The following is a 9,264-nucleotide window of genomic DNA, read 5'->3' on the forward strand; positions in this document are numbered from 1 at the left end:
AAAAAAAAAAAAAAAAGAGAGAGAGTGAAGGCTGGGCTCAGTGGCTCAGTCTGTAATTCTAGCACTTTGGGAGGTTGAGGTGAGAGGACTGCCTGTGTCTGCGGGTTCAAGACTAGCCCAGGCAACTTGGCGAGAGAGCCCTTGTCTCTACAATAAATCAAAAATTAGCCGGGTGCAGTAGTGCGCACCTGTACCTCCGGCTACTTCGAAGGCTGAGGCAGAAGGATTGTCGGAGCCCAGCAGGTCGATGCTGCAGTGGCCTGGGTGATGGAGTGAGACTCCAACTCAAAAAAAAAAAAAAAAGAAAAGGGAAAAACAAGCAGAAAAATCCCAGGCTGAAAGAAAAAACCTATAAATTTCCAGGCAAGGCTGCATCTAACACATGTGCATTTCCCACAGACCACAGCTTGGCTTTTCCACATATAAGAGCAGACTCCTTCCCTAGAAGCACACTTCTGGCAGGGTGCAGCGGCTCTTGCCTATAATCTCAGTGCTTTGGGAGGCTGAGATCGGAGGCTTGCTTGAGGACAAGAGTTTGAGACCAGCCTGGGCAGCATAGCAAGACCTCTCATCTCTAAAAATAACAACAGTAAATAGAAAGCCTTAAAAAAAAAAAAAAAAGCATATTTCTCACAGGAAACATTTCATGAACTCAAAATTTCTACATGTCACAGTTCTGCAAATGTCCAAAAATAAGGGCAGCAAATAGAGAATTGATGTTTCCTGGACACAAAAGAGGGAGCTTATTTTTTAAAAAGAGATAATAAAACCCTGCCTTCATTTTTTTATAATTGTTTCCTGTACAACCATTCATAATTGAATGTTATCCTGGTTGGACAAGTGAGACTCAGAGGGTAAAGATCAGAGTGAGACTCTACACACAAATACACACACAAACTCCCAAAACCTTTCTTAATCCATTCTCTGCTAAAATGAAAGAAAATGTATACTCCCTGCATGCTTGACTCTACTTCTTGTAAATATGAAAAGATGGCAGAAATTTGTATTGCACGTTTGTCCCTAAAATCAAAGTCTCTGAAGAAATTACCGTAAGATATTCAAGATTTTGCCACCTGTTTCTCTTTCCCTTACTTAAACCTCATTTTACTAAAAGATATTCATTCCCATTTCATAATTGCTTTGGACAATCCCAACCACACAACTCCCCAAAGTTGCTATTACTAAAAATATGCTTCTCCCATTAAAAAAAAAAAAAATGTAGGCCAAGCACAGTGGCTCATGCCTGTAATCCCAGCACTTTGGTTTGAGACCAGCCTGGGCAACCTGGCAAGACTTCATCTCTACAATAAATCAAAAAAAAATCAGCTGGGCATGATGGCATGCACCTGTAGGTTCAGCTACTTGAAAGTCTGAGGTGGAAGGATCACCTGAGCCCAGTAGGTCACAGCTGTGGTAGCCACTGCAGTCCAGTCTAGGCAATAAAGTAAGACTCTGGGAAAAGGAAAAAAAAATTAGGCCTGGCATGGTGTCTCACATCTACAATCCCAGCATTCTGGGAGGTTGAGGCAGGAGGACTGCTTGAGTCCAGGAGTTTAAGACCAGCCTGGACAGCATAGCGAGACCCTGTCTCCATTTAAAAAAAAAAAGTTAGTTTATCCATCCAGGAAGAAAAAGTTCGTTTATCCATCCAGGAAGTTATTCTGTAACATAAGCATTTACATCTACCACAGAATAGCAGACTTTAAGAAAACTTAAAGGTCATTTCAACAGACAACTGAAGTTTGAATTCATTTAAAGCATCCATTCTATGCATCTTACATATATTAAATCACTTAATTGTCACAGCAATCTCATAAGACAGTTAATATTATCCCCATTTTACAGATAAGAAGACCAAGGCATGGAGAGATTTAGCAATTTGCCCTAGATTACATGGTTCCTACACAACAGTGTGGCTCCAGCATCCGTGCTCTTAACCACTATGCTATGCTGATTTGCTTCAACATATTGTGAAACTGTCAGATTAGAAATTCTCTTTTTGGTCAGCATATTGATAAAAAAATATAGAGTAATAAAGCATTTGTGGCAAAATATTAACAATTGATGTCTAGGTGAATGAAGGTATTATACAGGAATTTCTGTGCTGCTTACAACTTTCCTGAAAGTTTGAAATAAATGTTAAAAATTGGCCAGGTGCAGTGGCTCATCCTGTAATCCCAGCACTTTGGAAGGCTGAGGCCAGAGGACTGCCTGAGCCCAGGGGTTCGAGACCAGCCCAGGTAACTTGGTGAGACCTCGTCTCTACAATAAATCACCCAAAAAAAACTAGCCGGGCATGGTGGTGTGCGTCTGTAGTTCCAGCTACTTGGAAGGCTAAGGCACAAGGATCACCTGAGGGCAGCAGGTCGAGGCTGAAGTGGCCATGAGGTTGCTACTGCACTCCAGCCTGGGCAACGGAATGAGACTACAACTCAAAAAAAAAAAGTTAAAAATTGCTTTTGTCATCAAATAATGAGACATGTCTTGGTTTTTTTTTTGAGTTGGAGTCTTCCTCTGTTGCCCAGGCTGAAATGCAGTGGCACGCTCATGGCCACCACAGCCTTGACTTGTTGGGCTCAGGCGATCCTTCCACCTCATCCTTGCAAGTAGCTGGAACTACAAGCGCATGCCCCCACGCCTGGCTAGTTTTTTGATTTATTGTAGAGTTGAGGTCTCGCCATGTTGCCCAGGCTGGTCTCAAACTCCTGGGCTTCGGCAATCCTCTCGCCTTGGGCTCCCAAAGTGCTGGGATTACAGATCTGAGCCAGCACACCAGGCCTATAGGGCATGTTTTGTGAAAGTCATGATCAAATTACCTATTGTAGACCAGCGAAGAAGGTTTCAAGATAATAAAATTCTTTGGGTCTTTATAATGCCCCCACATAGGCCTGATCAAAATTACCCACAGCACCCAATCAGACTGAAGGATTCACTGGAGAGGAAGTGGTCCTGAAAACTGGAACACTGTCCCTGAATAAAATAGTAAATTTGGGCACTATTCTCAATAGTCAACATTTAATAATCAACAACATGCAATTCCAAGTAAATTTATGGGGAAAAAATTTCCCCCCAAAATACATTATACAAGTAGGTGCAAATTGATCCACACCCCTATTCCCCTTGTTAGCTCTCTGAAACAGTTGTTCTTGCCTTCTTACAATCTCCCTGCCAGGCTACATCAATGCTCTATTAAAAACCTTGGAGGCAGCTGCATTTTTTAGGCAAAGCAATCCCTATTTCAGTTTCATGTGGCAGTTAACCCTTCTCTGAGGGAAGAGAACTTGAAAAAAAATTTGTAGTCACATCCTTATTACCTACAGTTCATTCCTCTTGACAATTCTTGTTCCTATTTTCTAAATTACCCAGAAAACTGATTTCGGTTCTTAAACTCATAAACTTCCCAATACACTTCATGAACAAAATCTCCTAAAGTATCAAGGTTGAAGCAGTGTTTTTAAAAATACAATTATACCCAAACATACTTCCTTTGAAACACTGATGTTCTTAAACTATCATCCCCAGCTCTTAATGTTTCATCAGCAAGCACAGAAACCATTCACTACCAACCAGGGCTGAGAGCAGTACCTCCCTACTGCTGCCCTAATATGCTCTAGGTAGAATGCGCCAGTTCCTCTCCCTTAGAAAACAGTTTACACGTAAGGTTTTCAGTGGTTGAAACTAACAGCTGCCTATAGTATGAAACGAAGTGACCAGGATCCTTACTTTTTACACTATTCTTTGAACTGCTTGCCAAGAAAGGAAACAGGATTAAAGAAAAGCTAAAATTTTAAATCCTCTATTATCTCCAGAAACATTGCTTAAAAAATGTTAAGGGAGTAGATGTATAAAAGGTTGAAACTACAGTCTACAGTAAAAGTTGCAAAATGACATTTCAATTTTACTAATCTATGTTGTTTTACTTTCTATCTCAACTTCCTTCCAGGCTTTTCCCACAAATCATTCCCTCACTGATTCCCATCAAGTGCCTTATTTAACTAAGGTTTACTGAGCACCTCAGTATGTACCAGACACTGACAGGTGCTAAAAAGAGAGAGAAAACAGGACCTACACCCAAGCAGCTCGGTCTAGAGGGAAAGACAAGAATAGGCAATTTCAATACAGTATGATAAATTCATTATTCGAACTATCTCCTACAAGCCTGTCCCTGCAAGTTGACAATATTCCAAAATACATACCTGAAAATTCTCTGAAATAAGAAATTTTACTGATAATCCAACAAAGTTTGAGATAATTTCAGGAAGTTTAAGAAATTAGCACAGTAATGGTGAGCACAAGGAAAGATTCCTGTTCTGAAGATTAAAATAATATCCATTCTAGCATATCCAGCTCCCATGGGCTCTTAAGGAAAATAGATCTTTTACTTACATTATCCCAACAGGGATGGTGAGGAGTTGGAGGGGGTTGGAAATCTAAGTGAGTACTGACCCAGCACCAAGATGAAACACTCCTGCCTCTAGCAAGGGCTCATTCTAGTTCTAGCTGTTGTTACCATGCTCTCTGGAGAATGGCAGTGCATTAGTGGTTAAATCCATGGACTTTGTTGTTAGTCGGACAGGGTTAATCCCAGCCTCAACCATTTATAGGCAGGGAGATTTTCAGCAAACCTCAGCCTCCCTGAGGCTCAAATTCCTTTAAAAAAATAAATAAATAAAGGTGTTCATGGGAAATTATGTAAATAGTTTATGCAAAATGTTTAGTACATAGTAAAATAAATAAATAAATAAAACAATGGGGGGCAGGAGGACCTTGACATTTACGAACAGGATACCAAAATAGAAAGCAATTAATTATATGGAGCTAATAATTTTGTTATTCCAATTGATAGTAATCTATACTTAATTTGTTTGCATCCATCCTATCTCACCCATCCCTAGAAAGCAACTACTTCGTAAACCTAAGGCTGGATTGTAATTACTTGGAGCATTTCTCTTTTTTACGATCTCCAATAGTCCTAATTTTACACAAGCTGAGAGAACATGTTCAAGCCTCTCTGTCCATGTTGGAACTCGAAGAAAGGTACTAGAACTCCAACCACCTAAAAGAGATCCCCCCCACCCAATCTGGAACACAGACCACTACCTTACTCACATAACAAAGAAAGCAACAGTATAAAGGAGGCAAACAAGGAAAGAAAAATCTGCACAGCTCATACTTACTTGTCATCATTTTTTACCCCCAAACCAAACTGAGAAGCGAAACAAAAAATAAAAGAAACAAAAGATTTACTAATCCACACCCCTTCCTATAATTCCTGAAAGAACCAGTGGAGGTAAGGTAACAGCAAATCTTCCATCTTATCACCCCAAAGGCTCTATACGACACAACAGTCAAAACAATGCCCTAGTTTGTGGAAACAGTCCTGGACACTAGTTAACTAGGATGCTCACTGCAGCTACACGAAGCCCAGTTTTTAAAGCTGGACCCAAATCACCACCACTCAGTCATCCAGAACCTATTTTCAAACTGCCTTTGTACTCTTCCTTCAGATTCCCTTATCCCTCCCCCTAAAGGTTGAGAGGGAAACCGACACTCTGGCAGCTACATGACCAACCCTCTAAAGATCCACCAAGAAACCTCCCTAGGCTGGAGTCAAGGCAGAAAGAACATTTGAATCTGGAAAATATTAAACAAGAACTACAGTTCTACAGACTGCATACCCTGTATTTTTTCTTTCTTTTTAACTGTACTTGTTAAAATTCTAAAATCCAGATATCAAAAATTTCCTGCAATCCTTACCTAGATTATATTAAAAGGAGGAACAAAGTTGTTTCCTCCAGAAGCCACCTCACAAAGATGAAATCATCTTTCAAGAAATAAACCTCATTCTAGAAAAAAAAATTCAAGGAAGTCTAGTCTAAAAAAACTGGGGAGAAACGAAGTAAGATTATTAAAGACACATACCAGTTTAAATCTAATGAGCAGTTTACACATTAAGGCCCATCTTGTTACAATTAGGGCAGTATCTAGTCCAGCTCTAATTTTCAGACTGATTCACATTTTCAAAAGGAGAAGGCTCCTTCACAACTAGCTACTCATAAGTTGGCTTAATATCATCTAGAATCAGTACTTTTGCAAGAATGTATTAACAAAAACAAATCTTAAGATTAGATATTAAGATATGAAAGCACAGTCATGGGCCTTCAGCTCCAACAGATTTCTGATTTCACGGTAAATTAAACCAAAAACTCACCTCCAAAAACAACTTTCAGGTTGGTTTCAAAATAAGAATTCCCCTTGTGTTTTCTCAAATGTATTTTAAACATGAAAGTTGTGCAAGTGGTTTTTCTAAACCTCATCTTATTCTATCCCGTGGCCCTTTCAGAGAGCACAAAGCTGAAAATATTTTCAGATGTGTTGCCACTTTATTCAGGTGAAATTAAAAGCATGATTAGAATTTCCTTATACCTCTAAGCACATAAACCAAACATTAGCGTGTTTGCTGATTTAACAACATCTCCACAAATCTTTGCCATCAAAGGTAGTTTTAGGAGGAAGAAAGGGATGGCAATTCAGTTAACATGGGTTCATTTGTTTTCTTTAATAAGGCAAAGCAAGGAGACTCTGTCTAGCAGGAGAATGAGGCTCCCACCCACCGCACCTGGAAAAGTAAAAGAGGGATCCACCCAGGAACAGCAGGGCTGAAACCGATCCGGGCCGTTCAAACTCTCTGGGGGGGGAAAAATACCATTTATGCTGCAAAGCTCCCTGCAACTTTCCATTTCCACAAATCCAATGATAAAAGGGAAAAAAAGTTGGAAACATATGAAGAACCATCTGTATAACTAGCTTCCGACCTGGACAAATTCCTTTCCCAACCCACACGCAACATGCCAAAAAAACCAAGTTTTGATTTGGGCTCTGAAAACAGAAACATGTTAGCTTAATCCAGAAAAAAAGACATAAAATCAAAGAACACACAAAATGTAAGTTTACACAACTGCTTTTACCCCTCTAGATCTATTTAACTCCCTTTATTAGAGAGACTTAGAAGTTTGTTTCTAGTTAATATATAATTAATATAATAAAATACCAAACCCCCCCAAAGTATTGAAAGTAGAAAGAAAATAATTGCTTAAAAGTCATCCACAAGCTAACAGACTCTCTCCCGTTTTTAAATTCCCTCTGGTTACCGTTGGCTTATCCTCGTTTGCCCGTCAGTACACACATTTTTTTAAAAGGCACACACCTCAAATGTGGACTTCTAAAAACCACTCCTTTAAGAAAGAAACCCAAGGCTTCGCGAATGTGCTGAGAAAGACAAATCCAGCAAGGCAGTTGATTTTTTTCGCCACCTCTTCCTCCTTTCAGGATCTTTCCTGCTCTTCTTTCTCTTTCTCTCTCGCTCCCTCTCTCTCTCTCTCCCCCCCTCTCTCCTCCCTCTCTCTCTCTCTCTCTCACTCTCTCTCTCTCTCTTTTTTTTCCCCCCTCAGATCCAACACCTAAAATGGAAGTTGCACCCAGCCAAAGGCAAGGGAGCCTGGGTGGTGACAAACTGATCTGGCAGCCCTACCCCCTTCGCTGTCCTAAGTGATGTCAGCCCCTGTGAGCTTCCAATAGGAGTCAGGCATAAATCAGGGAGCTGACCTTATCCAATAGGAAACTTTATTATAGGAAATTAAAAAAAGAGAGAGAGGAGGAGAGAAAGAGACAGGGGGAAGTTTTACATATATATATATTTATATTTATATTTAAAGCGGAGACTGTACAATCTCTGAGGAATTACTGCAGAGCTGCGGGGGATGGGGTGGGCATGCCTAAGCCTCAGTTCTCTTTGATAATGCGTTCTTGCTCCCTCTCTCATCCTATCCCAGTGGGGAAACAGAAAAGAGTTGATTTTATTGCCTGCTGCTGTTTGGTTTTTTGTTTTCTACCCCAAAGCGTCTTCCCAAAGGAAGACGGGAAGAGAAGGAGAGAAAAATCCTAAAAATAGGACTAGTGTGTGTTGATTGGGATGGTAGGAGATATCTGAGGTAAACTCAATTTTACTGTTTTGGTTTAATTGCATTAGCGCTAATTTAAAAAAAAAAAAGAAATGCCTAGACTTGTTAACAGTTGTTAGAGTATGTACTCTCTACTAGAAGCAAGTGGAATCCATTGGATTGATGAGGAAAATCATTGCCTTCTCATTTGTCCCCAAATCAAAATAATGGTTTGTGGAGGACAGGAAATATAATCTAATAAACAAGCAGTGTATTTAGAAGGGATAAGATCACAGATAAGGAAAAGTAAATCTCACATCAAAAAAATTTTGATTGATTTGTGTATTTCAAGCTAAAGATGATCTAGTTCATACATCCTCTTTTTTACATCTGACCAAATAAAAGATTATCAGGGTAGTCTTCTGTGTTAAAAAATATTTTAATATGTTCTTAGACTGTTAGACCATGAAGGAAGGGTGGATTTTTTTTTTTACATGCCTGACAAAGACTAGTATTTTGTGGTTATTCACTGATTTCTAAAATGAAGATAATGATGAATCAAAGATTTTCTTTTTCATTCTTACTAAAAATCTAAAGCCTATCCTGTAGACTGCTGCCAAAAGAATCTTCGTAAACCGGGCTTGGTGGATCAGCCTATAATTTCTCACCTTGGGAGGCTGAGATGAGTGAATTGCCTGAGTCAGCGGGTTCGAGACCCACCTGGGCAACTTGGTGAGACCTCATTTCTACAATAAATCAAAAAATTAGCCAGGTGTGGTAGCGCACGCCTGTAGTTCCAGCTATGGAAGGCTGAGGCGGAAGGATCACCGGAGCCCAGCAGGTGGAGGCTGCGATGACCAGGAGCGGCCAACTGCACTCCAGTCTGGGCGACAGAGTGAGACTCCAACTCAAAAAAAAAAGAATCTTCATAAAGTTTTTATAATCTAGAAAAGTGCTTAAGAGTATAGGTTCTGTAGTCAGAATGTCTGGCTTCAAACCCCACCTCTGTAAGTACGCTTACTCAAATATTAGCTATGTGACCCTGGCCAAATTAAATAATCTTTCTGAGCCTCAGTTTCCTTAACTGAGATGGAGATAAATCTCTCTCTCACAAGACTATTGTGAGAATTAAAATGCACATAAAGTTCTTAAAATAACATATGACCATATAATATAAACTCATTAAGAGTGAACTATTAGCCGGGCCGGTGGCTCAGACTGTAATCCCACGCCTTTGGGAGGCTGAGGTGAGTGGATTGCCTGTGCCCGCGGGTTCGAGACACGCCTGGGCAGCAAGACCTCATCTCTACAATAAATCAAAAAA

General features: G+C 40.0%; 1 protein-coding gene across 2 annotated transcripts in view; it reads right to left on the minus strand.

Annotated features, from left to right (window-relative positions):
• CTNND1 (catenin delta 1) overlaps positions 1 to 9,264 on the minus strand; it is a 102,400-nt gene that overhangs the window by 49,173 nt on the left and 43,963 nt on the right. Inside the window, exon 1 of one of the 2 annotated variants that reach the window (XM_008055486.2) lies at positions 7,208 to 7,388. The exons of the other annotated variant lie outside the window; for it this stretch is intronic. The gene's annotated coding sequence lies outside the window, so the exon portion shown is untranslated. Of the gene's footprint in view, positions 1 to 7,207; positions 7,389 to 9,264 lie in introns of those variants that run through there. 2 annotated transcript variants of the gene reach the window in all.

Source organism: Carlito syrichta, unplaced genomic scaffold (genome assembly GCF_000164805.1).
Source record: "Carlito syrichta isolate Samal-C Ts95f unplaced genomic scaffold, Tarsius_syrichta-2.0.1 Scaffold301866, whole genome shotgun sequence".
In the NCBI taxonomy this organism is placed as follows: Eukaryota; Metazoa; Chordata; class Mammalia; order Primates; family Tarsiidae; genus Carlito; species Carlito syrichta.